Source organism: Schistocerca americana, chromosome 4, assembly GCF_021461395.2.
Source record: "Schistocerca americana isolate TAMUIC-IGC-003095 chromosome 4, iqSchAmer2.1, whole genome shotgun sequence".
Taxonomy (NCBI): Eukaryota; Metazoa; Arthropoda; class Insecta; order Orthoptera; family Acrididae; genus Schistocerca; species Schistocerca americana.
In genome coordinates, this window is record NC_060122.1 from 786,911,955 (window position 1) to 786,934,765 (window position 22,811).

Genomic DNA, 22,811 nt, shown 5'->3' on the forward strand with positions numbered 1-22,811 from the left:
TTGTCTTTTGAGGCTTTTCTGCTCCGAGGGCATGTATAGGTTCTTCCTAATAGCCACTGAAATTGAGATCTGCCTATGGCGTGATGGATGAAATGTGTGATGCTCGTCTCTGTTGCATGTGAAAACGCCTACCTTGTGTCTGTGCAGGAAGTTACGTGAATAGCTGATACCACGGCGACCTCTTGCTCTTCCGCGTTGTTGAATATATTTTGGAATTATTGAATGGCGAAGATATCCCACGTGTAAAGAAAATGAAGCCATTTGCGCCATACTAAGGTCCTGTTTCATTCTGCTTCAATCTGTGTCAGTTATATGTGTATTTATATGCCCTTCTTTAGCTGCAGAAGTTATAGAGGTGCGTAAACAGAGACGTATGTGGAAAGGGATGTAAAGTTGAAACCCTTCCAATAAGTGAATTCACTCGAACTCTGTATTACTAAAGGTGCCTTTCGATAGCAGCACCTACCTTGGGTAGTAAGTGTTATCCAGGGGTTGTCATGGTACTGTAAGTAATTATTATACACAAAATTGTTTATTCTGATTATACTAAATTGGAGATGTAAGGTCGGTTGTGTGCCACTGCAGAATCAATTGGTAAGGTTCCTGCACTTAACTTAGAATCCACGTAGTAACTAATAAATACACGAAACCCTCTGTTACCAAATTTACTTTTATTGTAATTTTAATTAACGTGGAAGCCATAAAAACACTAAACATGCAGGCAAAATGTGCGCATCTAATGGCTACTTAAAAAAGGAATAAAATCACTTAAATTTGTTTCCACAAGAGGAGAATATAACGTCCCAATTCGGACCTCACTAACACTTACATTTTACTGACATTAAATATAACAAGATAAATAATCATACATGTGACAAGAACAAATGAGTAACACTACCAATCTTTACAGATGCTAATACAACTATATCCATGAAGGTTCGCACCCTGGCAAGATAGATACTTAACTTCAACATCTAAGGTGATTGCAGTAAGACCTAATTCCACTCGACAAACGTAGTAACGATATAAGCGAGACAAATGTAATGAAGGAGGATGGCCGAATGATGTGCCGTAGTAAAAAGGGCCATCATCAACCCCGTCAGGACGCGACCCCCGTGAACACGTCAGTTTCAGCTACCTGCAACATACACAGTCACTTGTTGATTCTTAAAAATAGTTAACATGAAACCTCGAAGTTGGGCAGTGAACGCCAGGTTATATCTTAACTTGACTAAGGTGCCCCCAATACAATTTCACATAAGCGACCTCTTTGACCTGCAGATTAACCGGGCCTAAAATTCTTTGGATGCTGCAAGGTCCCAAATATCGAGGTCTTAGTTTTCCATTGACATCATTGCCGATTCTCCCAACAAAATTTTTGATGTACACAAGGCCCCGACTTTGCCGCGGATCAGGCTCCTCCCTTTATTATAGCGCCGAGCTTGGTGAAAATACGCTACCAGAATATTATTCCTGGCCCACTTCCAATTGTCATGTAAGGTACCGGGGTTAATCTCCACGGGAATAACATCGTTAATACCCCACAGATTAGACATTAGACAGAGGAGAGTTGGAGGTATAAGCCAACCTAAGGCTGGACGGGGTGGCTCGGGTAGCCTCATGTATAGCCATATTAAAGGCCTGGTTTCGCCACGGTAAAGTAACATCCCAACTAGCTGGAGATCGGGCATGATATATAATCAGGGCCTATTTAAGATTGCGACTTACCCGTTCGGCAAACGATGCCTTCGGATAATAAGAGGTCGTGGTGATATGCTTAATTCCATGTCTAAAAGAAAAGGCTTTAAAGGAACAGGCTACAAAACCCCAGAGCATTATCACTCACCATACTCTTAGGAGGACCGAACCAAGAAAAAACCCTTGATAACTGCTGTAAGTTAATGTGGGCGGTGACTCCGCGAATGAGGAGCAACCACGAAAATCGTGAAAAAGGCATCTACTACTACAAAAATAAACCGATTAACTTTACGTGTGCAACGCAAGGGTCCATGGCGATGCCATTCTAATTGCGAGAACACTGGCGCCAGCCGCGGCACGACTCAGAAATATAGAATCCACTTGTTGCTCTCCATCCTTAATTCGCGGTTTGTCGTGTGAGAAAAGGGCAAACTAAGTTTCGCACAGGGGTTGGCAGCTGCCGGCCCGCGTCTTACGAGGCATGAAATTACAATAAAAAAAATCGCACGGGTGAGTCTTTCTAAAACCGTGCTTATTCGTCTGTAATTTTACGGGTCCATTATTTTACACTTCTGATGTACTGAAGTCGCTTAGAACTTTTCACTTGGTGAGAGATTCGCGATAAATGCAAGATAAGTAAGGGGTTTATGTCGCTGAGTACTGTTTCTATAACCATATTGGAATTGCGACATAATTGTTTTCAACTCTTTCAGTTGCTTATTTACGCCATAGATGCATATCACTATGTCGTCCATACGGGAGTCTCTTCTAGCGCCAAACGACGCCGCTATGCCTGTACGATTCTCCTGCGTGAACGATTTCTTAAAAGTGAAAGGTAGAACATCGAGATTCGCTTTGCCATCTTCAGCTGCCACACCAAACTGCCGGTCGGTGTGGCCGAGCGGTTCTAGGAACCGCGCGACCGCTACGGTCGCAGGTTCGAATCCTGCCTCGGGCATGGATGTGTGTGATGCCCTTAGATTAGTTAGGTTCAACTAGTTCTAGGTTCTAGGTGACTGATGACCTCAGATGTTAAGTACGATAGTGCTCAGAGCCATTTGAACCAATTTTTGCCACACCAAACTGATCGCCGAGTGATTACATGGAAGCCTTAGACCTGCTTAGCGATTTTCTATGGTTCTTGGACAGATCTATCGCTAAGGTATGCCGGTGGTAGTAGTTGTATGCTTCGCGCACAGGTGTCTTTACAGACGCACGAATCTCTATTAACCTGTGCCTGTCGTCATTTGCGAGTTGTCTTTTGAACAGAGTGTGCAACAGCCCTTGCTTCCTCAGTTTTTCTCCGGTCCTTAATCCACTTATTAGGGACATAGTTCTCCAGACGACGATTTACAGTCTGTTTAAACTTCGCCCATAATTTCTCTACGTCTCTCTTATTGGAACTAAGTGATGTCAGTAGACTAAGTGCGGTGCAACTACTGCATATCTCCTCTTTCTAACAGAAACTATCTGATTTATCAATTTTCGTAATAATAGTCGCCATAGCGACATCGTGATCACTAAAACCTGACTCTATACAGCCGTTATCGATAAGCTCCGGCCTGTTTGTAGCTACATTGTCTAAGATATTCCCATTGCATGTGGACTGCCGCACTAGTTCCTCAAGACAGTTTTCGGGGAACGTTTTCAGTAGTACTCCGCAAACCAGTCTGTCTGTATCCCCCGCGATGAGTCCATAGACATCCCAGTCTATATAATCGGTAGATTAAAGTCGCCTCCAACTAGTATTACTTGATCTGGATATTTACGGGCTGCTGATCACAGACAGATAACATTTTTGCTAACTGTAATGGGTACTCCCCCTCCTCTCGCGTCTAATCTGTCTTTCCGACTTACGTTAGACTCACTAAATACCTCAGACCTTTTTATTTCAGGTTTCATCCAGCTCTTGGTCTCAAGAATAATTTGAGCCCGAGAATTTTCCTGGAGGGCAGTAAATTCGAGAACTTTGTTACGAGTAATTCGCCAATTTACCGATAAAATTATACTGTCGAAATATCTTTACTCTCAACGCGGTCGGACTTTCCTTTCTGCGTATTAATTGGCGATCGGTTCATCAGCGTACCTCACTTGCGTCGCTGGTGACTACGTGAGCCACAACTTGCAGTCGCCTAAATGTTACACGCTCGATAGCTGCAGGCAAGGCCGCCTCCACATCTCCGGTGAGGCACCGCAGCAAACATACCGAGTGCACATTGACTTTCTTTCCAGCCCTGGACATTATCTTCCTAAGGGACGCCATAGCGCGCCTGATGTTGGAGCTCCCGCTATCTGGCAACCCATTGCTTGCCTGTGCCTGCTCGGGACCTGCTGAAGGAACGGCCAGCTGTTCATCTGTTTTGCCTCATCCACTCTTATACACTTTAACACCAAATGGTTGAGCAAGGAAAATCATGAGAACGAAGTTTTTCGCGGCGGCACTTATGTATAAAATATTCTCGGTATTCTTGCCACGTCAGTTCTGGATAAAATCTCGAGCTTTCGACGATTACCTCCATCGTCATCGTCAGGAGCTGACTGTCTCTACTGCTGCTATGGTAGCCTCTATATAGCCCGAAGACGGCTTCTGATTGGTCGGATTCTGATTGGTCGGCGATTACGTGCTGCTGTCTCAGACGGTGTCACTGTGTGCGCCGGTGGCGCCACCGCTTCCGTTTAAACGTAAACCTTGGAAGGAACGTCTCTGCTGCTTCTCTGCATCAAGCGCTCGTTTCCACGCACAGCTCAGATGGTATCCGCTATCGCGGTTAAAGTTCTTTTGGCTCATTCTGATTTCAACAGCCTCCTTAATAACAGAATCCCAGTACGTGGAGGCATGGGACAGAATTTTAGTTTCATCGAACAATATTTTGTGTTTGTTCGTGAGGCTGTGCTCCGCAATTGCCGATTTCTCAAGCTCTCTATTTTTAATGTGGCGTTGGTGTTCTGCACAGCGGTCGGAAACGGTACGAATAGTCTGACCTATATAATTGCTTCCACACTCACAGGGTATATTATAAACACCGGGGACCCTGAGGTCGAGATTATCCTTAACAGGGCGCATCATCTCCTTAATTTTCTTAGGAGGACGAAAAATCGGTCTAATACCCCGTCTACGCAGGACTCTTCCTATTTTGCTGGAAATTGCGCCACAAAAAGGAAGAACCGCAATCGGTGTTTCATCCTGTGAGGTTGCAGCATTATCACGTTTCCTTCTTTTGGAGAACGCTGCCTTTATATCGCGTGCACTATAGCCGTTCTTTCGGAACACGTTCTTTAGGTGATTAATCTCGAACCTTAAGTGGTCCTCGTCAGAAACAGTTTTGGCTCTATATACCAACGTGTTCAAAACGGCTCTCTTCTGAGCAGGGTGATGGAAACTCTGTGCGTTAAGATATAAATCGGTATGCGTCGGCTTACGGTATACAGAGTGGCCAAGACGCCCGTCCGTCTGTCGTTGTACTAAAACGTCTAAGAAAGGCAGTCTCCCTTCCTTCTCCATCTCGACAGTGAACTGGATGTTCGAATGGATGCTGTTCATGTGTTCAATGAATTCTTTAAGAGCTTCTTCGCCGTGTGGCCAGATCATAAATGTATCGTCAACGTAACGATAAAATAAGGACGGACGGAGGGGAGCCGAATTTAGTGCACGTTCTTCAAAATTCTCCATAAAAAAGTTAGCCAATGATGGAGACAACGGAGAGCCCATTGCCATGCCGTCTGTCATTTCATAAAATTTATTACCATACAAGAAGTAGGTGGTCGTCATCACGTGCCGGAACAATTTTATAGTTTCAGGAGGAAAGAGATCCGCCAGCATTTTCAAAGTGTCCTCCACAGGAACTTTTGTGAACAGCGACACCACATCCAGGCTGACTAAAATGTCATTAGGACCAACTCTAATATCTTTGATTTTCTCAATGAACATCTGGTCATATTACCAGCTGACAAAGGAAATACCACCGTGGTCCTTAATACTACCGAATATCATAGAAAAATGACTTCACTGTTGGAGGACAGTACGTATAAGTGTCTTAAACGGGACCCAACTTTGACGTACAGCAGAAAAACCATGAAGTTACTGAAGAATTCCGGGCTTCCAGACGATATTACAAAAAATCTCAGAGTCCGAGCTCCTCGACCGCCTAGGTTGTACGGACTACCGAAGCTCCATAGGGATAATGTTCCCATGAGACCTATTGTCAGTGCAATTGGTTCTCCTACTTATAAGCTGGCCAAATACTTAACAAAGTTGATGACTCCTATAGTTGGCCGGTGTGAACATCACATCAAAAACTCCCAGATGTTCATTGAGAAAATCAAAGATATTAGAGTTGGTCCTAATGACATTTTAGTCAGCCTGGATGTGGTGTCGCTGTTCACAAAAGTTCCTGTGGAGGACACTTTGAAAATGCTGGCGGATCTCTTTCCTCCTGAAACTATAAAATTGTTCCGGCACGTGATGACGACCACCTACTTCTTGTATGGTAATAAATTTTATGAAATGACAGACGGCATGGCAATGGGCTCTCCGTTGTCTCCATCATTGGCTAACTTTTTTATGGAGAATTTTGAAGAACGTGCACTAAATTCGGCTCCCCTCCGTCCGTCCTTATTTTATCGTTACGTTGACGATACATTTATGATCTGGCCACACGGCGAAGAAGCTCTTAAAGAATTCATTGAACACATGAACAGCATCCATTCGAACATCCAGTTCACTGTCGAGATGGAGAAGGAAGGGAGACTGCCTTTCTTAGACGTTTTAGTACAACGACAGACGGACGGGCGTCTTGGCCACTCTGTATACCGTAAGCCGACGCATACCGATTTATATCTTAACGCACAGAGTTTCCATCACCCTGCTCAGAAGAGAGCCGTTTTGAACACGTTGGTATATAGAGCCAAAACTGTTTCTGACGAGGACCACTTAAGGTTCGAGATTAATCACCTAAAGAACGTGTTCCGAAAGAACGGCTATAGTGCACGCGATATAAAGGCAGCGTTCTCCAAAAGAAGGAAACGTGATAATGCTGCAACCTCACAGGATGAAACACCGATTGCGGTTCTTCCTTTTTGTGGCGCAATTTCCAGCAAAATAGGAAGAGTCCTGCGTAGACGGGGTATTAGACCGATTTTTCGTCCTCCTAAGAAAATTAAGGAGATGATGCGCCCTGTTAAGGATAATCTCGACCTCAGGGTCCCCGGTGTTTATAATATACCCTGTGAGTGTGGAAGCAATTATATAGGTCAGACTATTCGTACCGTTTCCGACCGCTGTGCAGAACACCAACGCCACATTAAAAATAGAGAGCTTGAGAAATCGGCAATTGCGGAGCACAGCCTCACGAACAAACACAAAATATTGTTCGATGAAACTAAAATTCTGTCCCATGCCTCCACGTACTGGGATTCTGTTATTAAGGAGGCTGTTGAAATCAGAATGAGCCAAAAGAACTTTAACCGCGATAGCGGATACCATCTGAGCTGTGCGTGGAAACGAGCGCTTGATGCAGAGAAGCAGCAGAGACGTTCCTTCCAAGGTTTACGTTTAAACGGAAGCGGTGGCGCCACCGGCGCACACAGTGACACCGTCTGAGACAGCAGCACGTAATCGCCGACCAATCAGAATCCGACCAATCAGAAGCCGTCTTCGGGCTATATAGAGGCTACCATAGCAGCAGTAGAGACAGTCAGCTCCTGACGATGACGATGGAGGTAATCGTCGAAAGCTCGAGATTTTATCCAGAACTGACGTGGCAAGAATACCGAGAATATTTTATACAAGGAAAATCATATGCATAAGACTAAGCGAAAGAGTGAATCCACCACAGCCGGCCGGAGTGGCCGTGCGGTTCTGGGCGCTGCAGTCTGGAGCCGAGCGACCGCTACGGTCGCAGGTTCGAATCCTGCCTCGGGCATGGATGTGTGTGATGTCCTTAGGTTAGTTAGGTTTAATTAGTTCTAAGTTCTAGGCGACTGATGACTACAGAAGTAAAGTCGCATAGTGCTTAGAGCCATTTTTTTGAATCCACCACAACTGGGGTATAATATCAAGCTGTAGCTGAATATGCACAGCTATATCCTTGCAGGAAGTTCCTTAAGGCACAGTTCTCGCTGAGACCAAACAACATGCGATAAGAGAAGTTACAATAAAGGTCGTATGACACTCATGTTCCCAGAGGAGTAAATGGCCCTAAACAATATGGGACAGCATTTGAAGTCATCGGTCCCCCTAGACGTAGAACTACTTAAACCTAACTAACCTAAGGACATCACACTCATCCATGCCCGTGGCAGGATTCGAACCTGCAACCGTAGCAGCAGCGCGGTTCCGGACTGAAGCACCAAGAAGCGCTCGGTCACAGCGTCCGACCAGTCCCCACAGGAGCAACAAGACAAAGCAGGCAGCAATACCCTCGCTTCTGGCACATCGCTGCCAGCCGCGTCGCTGACAACTTCGAAACATGTCACTTATTTACTCAAAACTGGAAACGGGTATAGCTTTCCTTCCAGCGTTAAAGCGATTTAGATATGGTAGCTACATTTAGTCCGCAGCATTGTGTGATCTGAAGTACAACAAGCGTAAACTGGTCAGCGACAACGTTTGTTACTGCAAACTTTTCAAAATATGGGCTGTGTTTTTCTTAATTTCGAAGTATCGCTGTAACTATGGGCTACAGTGAAAAGAAAAATGGTTCAAATGGCTATAAGCACTATGGGAATTAGCGTCTGAAGTCATCAGTCCCGTAGACTTAGAATCTACTTAAACCTAACTAACCTAAGGACATCAAACACATTCATACCCGAGGCAGGATTCGAACCTACGACCGTAGCAGGCGCGCGCTTCAGGACTGAAGCGGCTAGAACCGATCGTCGACAGCGGCCGGTACAGTGAAAACAAAACCAATCCATGAACAAGCTGTGATATCAGACTATAAGTTGTAAAAATATTATTTGTGTACTGAATATTTTCTTGAAAATCAAAAGAGAAAGATTGTTTGGCGGAGAAGTGTGATTACCAAAAAAGTGATTTTTAGTTTTCTACCGCAAAAAGTAAACGTTTTACTGCAAAGCTAAGTACATCTACAAAAAAAAACAGTTTTTTAATGACCATTAAATGAGTTGAAATAACCCTCCCCACGTTCTGTACGGTACAGTTGCGTGTCGCATGGGCGATACGAAGGAAAATCGTAATGGTGTTGTATCGCAATCGTCCCAGTGTGAACAGTTAAGTCTCTTCAGCTATGTTTCTGCATGCTACACCAATGCGGGTTGCTTCTACGTCGTATTATGACCTACTCCACCTACCGTATCAGCAAAATGAGAACCGCACCCACGTTCGGATTGAACTAGTAAAATGTACACTTGGAATGACTATTTCAGTTTGATAAAAAATATTTAATCCAGTTACACACCTAGTTTAGTACTGTAGTACACGTTAATCTGCAATCCAGAGGAGGAATCGAAAGAATACAAAACAAATGCAGTGGTTCTAGGCGCTACAGCCTGGAACCACGCGATCGCTACAGTCGCAGGTTCGAATTCTGCCTTGGGCATGGATGTGTGTGATGTCCTTAGGTTAGTTAGGTTCAAGTAGTTCTATGGTCTAGGGGACTGATGACCTCAGAAATTAAGCCCCATAGTGCTCAGAGCCATTTCAACCAAAACAAATACACCCTTAGCACCATAGCAGTTCAAGAACACATCTTCGTTCTTCAGTGGACCATTATGTTAGAAAAACCCTTCTATGCCACAAGTAAAAGAAGTCCAAAAACTGAGTTAAGTTGTTTAATTTTATAGTCTGCGAACTACATGAATATTTGTGTTTTCGTTTTCAAGATGGCTTCACACACACGATCGTTCACACCGTCTCGCTCATTACTGATTTAAGGGCAGTTGGTATAATTGTACAGTACTTGCCATAATAAGTAACATATATGCAGAAAGTCCATGGGATGGGTAGGTTTTGTTTTAGCGCGTTTGATGAACTCGAAATCTGCAGTTACCCAGTAGGTTTGCTTAACTTCGTACTTCAGTTTTCCCTTCCGATCACTGCACATTCAGTATTTAAACTGGACATTGCTAAGCGTAGAGTTCCAAACTATTCTCACGATAGGTTGCTCCAGATCTGTCGAGTTAACTGAAATCATAACGGATTGGTTTCTTACATAAACGAAAAACTCTTTTTACATTTCAAGCGAAATATTATTTGGAATATGAAACCTGAATGCTCTAACTACACTCCTGGAAATGGAAAAAAGAACACATTGACACCGGTGTGTCAGACCCACCATACTTGCTCCGGACACTGCGAGAGGGCTGTACAAGCAATGATCACACGCACGGCACAGCCGACACACCAGGAACCGCGGTGTTGGCCGTCGAATGGCGCTAGCTACGCAGCATTTGTGCACCGCCGCCGTCAGTGTCAGCCAGTTTGCGGTGGCATACGGAGCTCCATCGCAGTCTTTAACACTGGTAGCATGCCGCGACAGCGTGGACGTGAACCGTATGTGCAGTTGACGGACTTTGAGCGAGGGCGTATAGTGGGCATGCGGGAGGCCGGGTGGACATACCGCCGAATTGCTCAACACGTGGGGCGTGAGGTCTCCACAGTACATCGATGTTGTCGCCAGTGGTCGGCGGAAGGTGCACGTGCCCGTCGACCTGGGACCGGACCGCAGCGACGCACGGATGCACGCCAAGACCGTAGGATCCTACGCAGTGCCGTAGGGGGCCGCACCGCCACTTCCCATCAAATTAGGGACACTGTTGCTCCTGGGGTATCGGCGAGGACCATTCGCAAACGTCTCCATGAAGCTGGGCTACGGTCCCGCACACCGTTAGGCCGTCTTCCGCTCACGCCCCAACATCGTGCAGCCCGCCTCCAGTGGTGTCGCGACAGGCGTGAATGGAGGGACGAATGGAGACGTGTCGTCTTCAGCGATGAGAGTCGCTTCTGCCTTGGTGCCAATGATGGTCGTATGCGTGTTTGGCGCCGTGCAGGTGAGCGCCACAATCAGGACTGCATACGACCGAGGCACACAGGGCCAACACCCGGCATCATGGTGTGGGGAGCGATCTCCTACACTGGCCGTACACCACTGGTGATCGTCGAGGGGACACTGAATAGTGCACGGTACATCCAAACCGTCATCGAACCCATCGTTCTACCATTCCTAGACCGGCAAGGGAACTTGCTGTTCCAACAGGACAATGCACGTCCGCATGTATCCCGTGCCACCCAACGTGCTCTAGAAGGTGTAAGTCAACTACCCTGGCCAGCAAGATCTCCGGATCTGTCCCCCATTGAGCATGTTTGGGACTGGATGAAGCGTCGTCTCACGCGGTCTGCATGTCCAGCACGAACGCTGGTCCAACTGAGGCGCCAGGTGGAAATGGCATGGCAAGCCGTTCCACAGGACTACATCCAGCATCTCTACGATCGTCTCCATGGGAGAATAGCAGCCTGCATTGCTGCGAAAGGTGGATATACACTGTACTAGTGCCGACATTGTGCATGCTCTGTTGCCTGTGTCTATGTGCCTGTGGTTCTGTCAGTGTGATCATGTGATGTATCTGACCCCAGGAATGTGTCAATAAAGTTTCCCCTTCCTGGGACAATGAATTCACGATGTTCTTATTTCAATTTCCAGGAGTGTATATTCCGTGTTAGTTCCGCTTCGCCTAAAAAGTAGTTAGAATTAAAACTATGCCTTAGTGACAAATGGAACTGCACTGCCGAAAAAAAATTAGTACAACGTTATAGAGGAAGCCAATTCAGTCAAGATTTATTATTGCAACAGTGCATATGGAGTACATGAAATGATTATATTTACAGTTCAGTAGCAAAAGCGGTTCTGAGGTACCAGGTATCGATCCATATTGAAATACCCATATTAGCAAATGACGTTGCCTCCACGGGCGGCAATGCAGGCGATGACTCCGGCATCCGGTCGATCGTACAGATGGCGAATGCTGTCCTTGGGTACGTTATGCCACGCCTGCTCGACTCTTCCCGTAGTTCTGTAAGAGTTGTTGGCTGGCGAGTCACACGACTCACTCCTCATCTCATCAATCCGACACACGCTCTATTGGACACAAGTCCGGAGGTCAGCTGGTCAGAGAAGTTGGTGCGTGTCTTGCAGAGAACACTGAGTTTCAATGGCAGTGTGTGGGCGAGCATTATCTTGTTGGAACAACACACCATCTTACTACCGCGAAAGTGGCAACATTCCTTCACGCACCGAGTGCAGGTTAGCGGCCACTCGAGAAACACCAAAGGTGAACGAGAGTTGTAACTTATCGCACAACAGACGATAAAGCCTTGGGTGGGACCAGTGGGTCTTAGACGAACGCAGTCTACGAGACAGCGCTTACTAACTCAAAGTATTTTCCCAGACAGGTTAAAATATGCCATCGTCAGGCCTCACTACTAGAAGGGGGACACCACAGATGTCAATAATTATCGGCCAGTATCCTTGCTTACAGCATTTTCAAAAATCTTCGAGAAAGTAATGTACTCAAGAGCGGTTAGCCATCTCAACAGTAAAGGGATACTTAGTAAATCACAGTTCGGATTTCAAAAATGCTGTTCCACTGAGACAGCAATATAAAATTTCACTATCAACGTAATAGAGTCTTTAAATAGTAAAATGTCACCAATTTTCTGTGACTTGTGTAAAGCATTTGATTGTGTGAACCATGACATTATGTTACAGAAATTACAATTCTATGGTATAAATGGCATAGCATATGAGTGGTTTAAGTTATACCTACAGAACTGGAAGCAAAACGTTTCCTTATACGGGTCAAGTGATTTAAATAATTCGCCACTTCATCTAATTGGGGTAAAATTACATTACGTGCTCCGCAGGGTTCAATCATGGGTCCCCTTCTGTTCTTGATATATGTGAACGACCTGCCTTCCTGTCTGAAACATCCTGCCGGGGTGGCCGAGCGGTTCTACGCGCTACAGTCTGGAACCGCGCGACCGCTAAGTTCTAAGTTCTAGGGGACTGATAACCTCAGAAGTTAAGTCCCATAGTGCTCAGAGCCATTTGAACAATTTTTTTTGTCTGAAACAGGAAGCTGAACTGACTGTTTGCTGATGATACAAGCGTCATTATTAATCCAGTAAAGGAAACTCCAATTGAAAATGATACAAATATGGTCTTTGGAAAAGTCATTAATTCGTTTTCTGCAAATGGGCTTGTTCTGAACTTTGAAAGAACACAGTATATCCAATTTTTTGCTGCAAAAAGTACAGTTCCTTCAATAAATATAACACATTAACAGAAGTCAGTAGACCGGGTAAGGAATACTAAGTTTTTGGGTGTACATATAGATGAGAAACTTAATTGGATAATTGACATTTTGGATCTTCTAAAGCGACGAGTTTCAGCAACTTTTGCAATCAGAATAATTGCCAATTTTGAGGATATAGAAATTAGTAAGCTAACATACTTTGCATACTTTCACTCTCTGATGTCATACGGAATAATATATTGGGGTAACTCAACATCTAGACAAAAAGTATTCATTACTCAAAAGAAGGTCGTTAGAATAATGTGTGGGGTTCATAGTCGCACATCTTGTAGGCATCTTTTTAAAAGATTGGGAATTCTTACAACAGCCTCACAATACATTTCCTCACTAATGAAATTTTTTCTCAGCAACATGGACCAGTTTAAAAACAACAGTGACATTCATGATTATAATACCAGAAAAAAGAAAGACGTAGACTATCCTTTTCCTCGACCTATCCTTGGCACAGAAAGGCGTAAAATTTGCTGCTATAAAAAGTTTCGACAAATTACCAGATGAAATAAAATGTCTGACAGGCAGCAGTAACAGCTTCGATAATAAATTGAAATCATATCTCCTTGACAACTCTGTCTATACCATAGATGATTTCTTGAATAGGAATAAATAAATCTATAAATATTGTATATGCATTTTGTGCCATTTAAGGGAATGGGGTAAATAATAGAAATATTAATTCTTAACTCTGTATTGTAATATGTATATATATATATATATATATATATATATATATATATATATATATATATTAAAAAATGTTGTTTCATATGTGCGTTGCTTGTGCAGCTGACACGTTCCACATCATAACGGCTACCGTACCGTGTGATTGATCAATGGAACACGCAACCAACTAACTAACTAGAACGAGATTTCCATTTTGCAGCGGAGTGTGCGCTGATATGAAACTTCCTGGCAGATTTAAAACTGTGTGCTGGAGCGAGACTCGAACTCGGGACCTTTGCCTTTCGCGGGCAAATGCTCTACCAATTGAGCTACCCAAGCACGACTCACGGCCCGTCCTCACAGCATCGCAGGAGAACTTCTGTAAAGTTTGGAAGGTAGTAGACGAGGTACTGGCAGAAGTGAAGTTTTAATCTGCCAGGAAGTTTCAACTAAGTAACCGCCGCGCGGGATTAAAAAAAAAAAAGGTTCAAATGGCTCTGAGCACTATGGGACTTAACTTCTGAGGTCATCAGTCCCCTAGAACTTAGAACTGCTTAAACCTAACTAACCTAAGGACATCACACACATCCATGCCCGAGGCAGGATTCGAACCTGCGACCGTAGCGGTCGCGCGGTTCCAGACTATAGCACCCAGAACCGTTCGGCCACTCCGGCCAGCGCGCGGGATAAGCCGAGCAGTCTTTATATAGGCTGCGTTGACACTTCCGGCCGGGCCGAGCCGAGCCTGGCCGGGCCGCCGCCCGCTTCGATATCAAACACATGGTTTTGAATTGCGGTGTTCACACCGGCGGCCGGGCCGCGCCGACACGGCGTGAGCCTCCCGGAGCCGAGCCGACGACATTCCGAGTGTTTAATATTGCCAGCGCGAGCCGACCGCAGGCGCGAGCCTGTGGAGCAGCACTACAGCTTCTGCAGTACACGCATCACACGTCTCCCTTCTGCTTTCTTTACAAGTGTGACTGCACACGTCTTTTATTTTAAGATGTTACCTCACATTTCACAATCAGTGAGGAAAAATTACGTTTATTATGATGATACATGCGAAATTACTTTTATTTCATTTATTTAATCTACCGTATTTGCATGCATTTACAACAAACAATAGCTTGCCAGCGATCGCGGCATTGCCGCCACTGAATAGTTCGCTTTTACTTGTAAACGGAGACAGATATGAGTGTCACTGAGGGACGGAAATGTGTCCCTACCAGATGATAATGCATTGTAAAGTCATGCAGTGGCAGTTCCTTATCAGTGGAGATAGAACCACTGAGTCAAAGGGCATTATCTCAAAACTCTTCGCCTATCAATCTGTCTATCTTACAAGGTAATGAAAAGAATTCTGTGAGGTCATCAGTGGCTCCACATGATGAACCATCACCACTGCCAAGCGCTGCATCATTAAGAAAAAAGAAGAAAAAAGTTGGAAAATTCTGAAGGAGTATTTCTGCGATTATTCGTTGAATGCACAGCAAGACATTACCCAAAATGACGAAGCTAATTACTTCCTAATGATTCTCAGGAGTCCCATAAACTCTCTTCCCCTCAGAGGTTAGCGTTTGTGAAATTTAAAATACGAAAGCATGACTACAATTAACTGGAGGTAGCGAATGCTGTACAAAGTTCTACTGCAAACCAAAAAGTGTGTACTAACGAATCTTACCTTATCGTTATACACAATTTTTCTTCTGCTGTTATACTTCTGCGAAAATTTGTGTTCTGTTTAGAAATTTTGTCTTGAGTGTTCTGCAGCACATACTGAAATGTATTATGATTCATTCTGTAATTTGAATAAAATTTTTCAGGATAGTTTTTAAGTTCTTCATATAAAGAAAAAAACTCTCCTAAATGTCTGTCGCTATTCATAGGATGAATCCATGACCTCCTAGTTCTTCTGTACTTCAAAACTCGACGAGTTACTGCAGAGTCAAAACAATACCAATAAAAGAGTGAAGACATTGTTCTACACGACAGCACAGACTAGCTAAAGGCGAGCAACTGTTGACTGCAGCTGCGTTTTCTACTGCCTTGCTTGTCAGCTGTCGAAGGGTGGAGATCTTTTTAAATTTATTTATTTGGGCTCCCGCCAGCCATTTAGCCAAAGAGTGGGGATTACCTTGACAGTGCAGCGCAGCCCGCCAAGGAAGAAAAGAAAACAAACAATGAAGAACAATGAAGCGCACATCTGTGCCGATCTACAGTATTTTCATTAACTCTCCATTACTTTTTCTGTCAAAGTAGACAACGAGACTACAGAATTGCGCTTCAGTTATCTTTTAGTTCGAAATACGAAATGTACATCATACTAATTGTAGGATGTTGATGACAAATAATTGTTTGTCTTTTGTGATGCAACGTGCGGCCAATTATAAAAGCATAGCAGATGAATTGTCCAGTAGCCGAGGGAAAAATTCTTATACATTTGGATTTATCTAGAGAATGAGATCATTAAAATAATAAGAGGGACCGGCACTAGGTCTGCGCTGATCACTAGTAATTAATTTTTTTCTGTCCTGCATTATATGACTACACTAAACCAAGCTGTAACCGCGCGAACTCCGCGGCTTGCGGACGCGGCACTGACGCCACTGAATAGCTCGCATTACTTGAGACCAGAGACAGATATCAGTATCATTATCATTTCAAAAACTTTTTGGTACTTTTAGCTACATTTCATTCCCAACAATGTATGGTCTAAAACGGATCTAACAGTAAGCTAACCGCTACATAACTTTTTCACTACAAGATTTGTAAATCAAGTGCACAACGTTGACAAATAGCATCATTTCACAATGACTGTTAAGAAATGTGGAAAGATAAATGATTCAATACGAAGCTAAGATGTTGCACTACCACGTGTACAAAAATCAGATTCTTTAGCCGCGTACTTTCTTCAAAATCGGTTGGGAAGCGTTACGAAACTAAGAAATCACGCGAAACGAAAAGTAGACTTTTTCTTTTTTCACGACGTAAGTAACGCTTTTGAGGAAAAAATAAGTTCATAAAACGATGTGGCGAAGTCTTATATACCACTAAGAATTTTTAAAACGTTATAATCGGAGAAGTGGATTTTCCCCCATTTCGCCGTCCCGGCTCGGCGCGGCGCGCAATGTGAATGCACTACTCGTCGGCCTGAGCTGGCTAGGCACGAGCCGAGCCAGTACGCGTCAGCCCGGCCCGGCCCGGCCGGCAGTGTGAACGCAGCCAAGGCGTTGCAGTCATGGACTGTGCGGCTGGTCCTGGCGGATGTTCGAGTCCTCCCTCGGGCATGGATGTGTGTGTTTGTCCTTAGGATAATTTAGGCTAAGTAGCGTGTAAGCTTAGGGTCTGTGACCTTAGCAGTTAAGTCCCATAAGATTTCACACATATTTGAACAAATAACTAACCAGGTGTACGTGGTACGCGCAAACGACCATCGGCTGGTTGTGTGCAGGCAGAATCTGCTTTCATCGCTGAAGACCACGGCACACCATTCCATCCTCCTAGTAATCCTCTGACGGCACCAATCGCCCTGAGCACGTCGAGGCTGTAGCGCGATTGGCAGACGGGATAGAGGTGTGCGGCACCCCACTGCTAATAACTGGTACCTAACAGTTCGTGTTGACACGTCGGGGCTGACAAGCCGTCGTACCTGTGCTGTGGTAGCTGTACCATCTGCCACTGCTGCTCTCACAATACGACGAAGGTGGCGGGCGTGGACGTCCAGAACCTCGTCCAAGGGCGTGAGAATGTTCACGTGACCACTGATACCAACATCGTTGAATAGCTGACGGAGCACGTCCAACTTGTGTGGCAGTTCTCCGAAAGGAGCGTCCCGTCATTCGGAGGGCCACAATTTGACGCTTTTCAAAATCCCTCAGTTGGTTGTAGAAAGTACTAATGCGTTTCTATTTCATGGTTGCCTGCTTGCTTCACCCGTCTGCACCACATTGAGCTTTCTGGCTGTGAACATTCCACATTAAAGAGTACACACAAAAGGCGCTATCTGTTGGTGGAAGATGATGAAACCATTATCAACCAGTATATCTACTAATCCCTACATCTACAGCTACATGGATACTCTGAAAAATCCATTTAAGTGCCTAGCAGAGGGTTCATCGAACCAACTTCACAATTCTCTATTATTCCAATCTCGTATAGCGGTCGGAAAGAATGAACACCTATGTCTTTCCGTACGAGCTCTGATTTCCCTTATTTTATGGTGGTGATCGTTCTTCCCTATGTAGGTCTGTGTCAACAAAAGATTTTCGCATTCGGAGGAGAAAGTTGGTGATAGGAAATTCGTGAGAAAATTCCATCGCAACGAAAAAAGCCTTTCTTTTAATGATGTCCAGCCCAAATAATGTGTCATTTCTGTGACACTCTCTCCCATATTTCGCGATAATACAAAACGTGCTGCCTTTCTTGGAAGTTTTTCTATGTACTCCGTCAGCCCTATGTGGTAAGGATCCCACACCGCGCAGCAGTATTCTAAAAGAGGACGGACAAGCGTAGTGTAGGCAGTCTCCTTACTAGGTCTGTTGGTTGATTACTCCTAGGCGGCACATGCCATCATCAGCTCAAAATCGACGTCGTCTTTTCACGTATACTAATTTTTTTGCGACTCCGTATGTATTTTACGTCATGAATGATTTCATTGTTGCAATAACAATGAAATCTGCGTCATGCAGGGAGTACCTACCAGGGATACTTCCGTAAATCAATTATGAACTGTCTTAGGATGCATAAGTCGATGGTTTCATTTTAAACACTATATCTCTAGAAGAACAATAATTAGATAATTTCTATTCGAAAGAGAACAGACAATCTTCGGACACTACTGACTAGAGGAAAAAACTTATTGAGACTCCACCGAAAATTTCTGCTGTTCGTCTTGTCGTTCAATACCTCCCTCTGAAGGAACTGAGCGCCCATTGGACGCTAGTTTGGCAACAGGCTCAGCTTCATCCGTCATGTGTGTCTGCGACGAAGTGTCCGGAGCGCCTTTTTAAACATTTTGTAAACAAGCGCGCAACTCGTTACTAATATAAGCATTGTATTCTCTAAACAAAATGTGCTGCCTGGAGGAATTATTTAAGAATACGTAGGCAATTTTTGATTGTAATAATTTTTATCAAATACTTATAGCTTTCATATATAAAAATTAGAAACAAATCATGTGAATTATGCGCAGAATGTACACAGATGTCCCAGAATGATACCCAAATACTTTAAGGTAGGAGGGAGGTACGAAATGAAGACAGTAACCCATGTGAGGAAATGTCAACTATAGACACAATGGTCATAAAAATTGAAACCAACGCCTTTTGATGCGACACCTGTCACTTAGCGCTACTGCGTACTACTAACTAAAATAAACATCTAATCACGTTTGACTCACATTCCTCAGTGGGAGGGGGGAGGGCATTTCATATGAAAAATTCTATTGTTAACCATCGAATGGTTGTTATGACATAAGTCAGAGACATTCAAGCTGCAGCGTAACAGTACCTGCCTTCAGAGACTTTGCCAGTGGAGTTGCAGTTGATGATAGCATTTTGCTAATATGTGTTTATGCAGATACTGTTGAACAGAATAATCAATTTCTTTTAGAGTAGGTGTACATCCAGTCTTCATTACGATGTTAACGAATATAGGACTGTCACTTTCAGTCCCTCGTCGGCGGAGAGATAGTTAACAGATGGAACGGCAGCTCGGACGGAGAACGATGAAGAAACGCTTCAAACGCCATCCCGGCGTGCATCATCGTTGTTCTAGGGAACCCACGGAAAACCCTAATCAGAATGGACGGATAAGGATTTTGAGCTCATGCCATCCCGCTCACTATTTTTCGGCTAAAGTCTTCATTCACATTCAAAGGAATCTTTACAGCGTTTGAATATGTTGTATTCGTAGCTGCTACTGACTAGAACAATGCTCTAACTGATACCTCAGCACAAGTTAATTTTCCGACAATTTCTACATTAGGTATTTCATGGTAAGGGCTCTGTAAATCGCTCGCTTGGATGTGATCAGTAAAGTTTCCACATAGCCCCTTGAGAGATCAGTCAACTTGTTTGTGGCGGTCCCGTGAACTCTGACTTTACGACTTTGTGTTATTTCTCGTGACATTTTGCGGTGTCCCTTACGTGCTACCACAAACGAATAGACAGCTTTCGAATTCTGTATCTCACCTTGTGCCGCCTTTTCTGTACGCTTGTCGCATATATTAGTAACGTAGCCACTATCTTTACTGTCAGCTGTACATGAACTGCTTGCAAGCATTCTTTCATATAGCGGGATACACTCGTCTGTACTCAAAGTAATGACGCACTGCACGCCTTTTCTCATAGTTTATATGTCGTGGCTGTAATGGAGGTATTTCTTTCTTGTTTCATTATAGCACGGAGTGCTTAATGTTACACCGCATTCGCAGACGTTTTCCTCAACAATCCTTCCGTGTTGCGTTTTATCCAGAGACAATGCGTATGTCGCTTCTTTGGGACGTTTGTAACACGGCTGTTTCATCCTCTTGCCAGATTTAACAATTTATCCTTATATTAGCGGGACTCTTAAAATAATTCTCGAGGTACTAAACCTCGCAAATATGGCATGTAAGTTTTGTATAAGCCTTCTATCATTTTTCCTAGTCTCCTGCCCTCTCTCACAAAATCGTGTTTCATAGGCAGCACTGACCCTACGACTTATGTTAGAAGATAGGTTAAGGAAAGGCAATCTTACGTTTCTAGCATTTGTAGACTTAGAGAAAGCTTTTGACAATGTTGACTGGAATACTATCTTTCAGATTTTGAAGGTTGTACAAATATAGATAAAATATATATAATATATTAAATGTTTTTATTATTATTACTAATAATCGAATTAATTACGAAGACTTAATTTACGTATCTTGTAAATCTTAAATCAGTGGAGGCGTGGACTTACGTCGATTTTGCTTGCTTTACGCCGTTGAGATTTACGGAATTTGGTTATATGCTTCTTCTTCCGCCATAACTAATTCTCATGTTTGACCGTGAATATAAACTGATTTTTATTGGAATTCCTCTTCAGGTGCAGGCAGCTAAAGTGACATGACATTAGCATAATGTACAGAAGAAAAAAAATGGCTCAAATGGCTCTGAGCACTATAGGACTTCACTGCTGTGGCCATCAGTTCCCTAGAACTTAGAACTACTTAAACCTAACTAACCTAAGGACATCACACACATCCATGCCCGAGGCAGGATTCGAACCTGCGACCGTAGCGGTCACGCTGTTCCAGACTGTAGCGCCTAGAACCGCACGGCCACTCCGGCTGGCACGGAAGAAAAGAAACTTTCCTGGTTTTGCACTAAAAGGAACTCTCACACTCCATACTTTCATAAAAATTATTATTCAGGTAACACAATGTCTCCTACACAATTCTCACAAGAATACGTCTATTCCCCACGACAACTAAAGACTTCTAAATAATTGACTTAAAAATTGAATGGACGTTCATCATTTGTCATTCTCCTTCCAGCGTAGCAAAATACATCTTTTCCGACGCTTACAACGGTCGTGCTAGTGATTATTATCATTGGTTTTAAATTTTTGTCGTAGCTTGTTAGGGCTTTTCCTTATGTACCTGTACAAGGTGGCAGGGGACGGAAGATTATTTACAGTTTGTAGAGAAACCAGATGACAATTAAGAGTCTAGGGGCACGAGAGGGAAGCAGTGGTTGGGAAGGGAGTGAGACAGGGTTGTAACCTATCTCCGATGTTATTCAATCTGTATACTGAGCAAGCAGTAAAAGAAACAAAATAAAAATTTGGAGTAGGAATTAAAATCCATAGAGAAAAAATAAAGACTTTGAAGTTTTCCGACGACATTGTAATTCTGTCAGAGACAGCGAAGGACCTGGAAGAGCCGCTGAACGGAATGGACAGTGTCTTGAAAGGCGGATATAAGATCAACATCAACAAAAGCAAAACAAGTATAATGGAATGCAGTCGAATTAAATCAGATGATGCTGAGGGAATTTGATTAGGAAATGAGACACTTAAAGTAGTAAAGGAGTTTTGCTATTTGGGAAGCAAAATGACTGATGGCTGTCGAAGTAGGGAGCATATAAAATGTAGACTGGCAATGGCAAGGAATAGGTTTCTGAAGAAGAGAAATTTGTCATCATCGAGTATAGATCTAAGAGTCAGTAAGTCTTTTTTGAAAGTACTGGTATGGAGTGTAGCCATGTATGGGAGTGAAACATTTACGAAAACTAGTTTAAAGAAGAAGAGAATGGAAACTTTCGAAATGTGGTACTACATACTAATTCTGAAGATTGGATGGGTAGATCACGTAACTAATGGTTCAAATGGCTCTCAGCACTGTGGGGCTTAACATCTGAGGTAATCAGTCCCCTAGAACTTAGAACTACTTAAACCTAACTAACCTAGGGACATCACACACATCCGTGCCCGAGGCAGTATTCGAACCTGCGACCGTAGCAGTCGATCAGTTCCGGACTGAAGTGCCTAGAACCGCTCGGCCACAACGGCCGGCTTGCGTAACTAATGAGGAGGTACTGAACAGAAATGGGGAGAAGAAGAATTTGTGGCACAGCTCGACGAGAAGAAGGGATCGGTTGGTAGTACACGTTCTGAGGCGTCAAGGGGTCACCAGCTTAGTATTGGAGGAAAGCGTGGACGGTAAGAATCGTAGAGGGAGACCAACCGATGAATACACTAAGCAGATTCAGAAGGATGTAGACTGCAATAGTTATTCGGAGATGAAGAGGCTTTCAAAGGATAGAGTAGCATGGAGAGCTGCATCAAACCAGTCTCTGGACTGAAGGCCACAACAACAACATTCTGGAAAAAATGGTTTTTGACAGAGTGTAGTAGAAAGATAGATTATATGAAGATAGATTATATAATTTGAAACAAAACTGTTGAGGACAGAGACAGTGCAAACGATTTCGAATATGTAATGCAGACATATGAAATAAACTGATGCTATCGGAATTTTATACATGCAACAAATTTTCCAAGCCAGATCAAGATTAAATATTAATAGCTTTTTATAACATTGTTTGAAGCAATTAAAAGTCGAATAACATATGCACAATCGCTAACACGATTCTCAC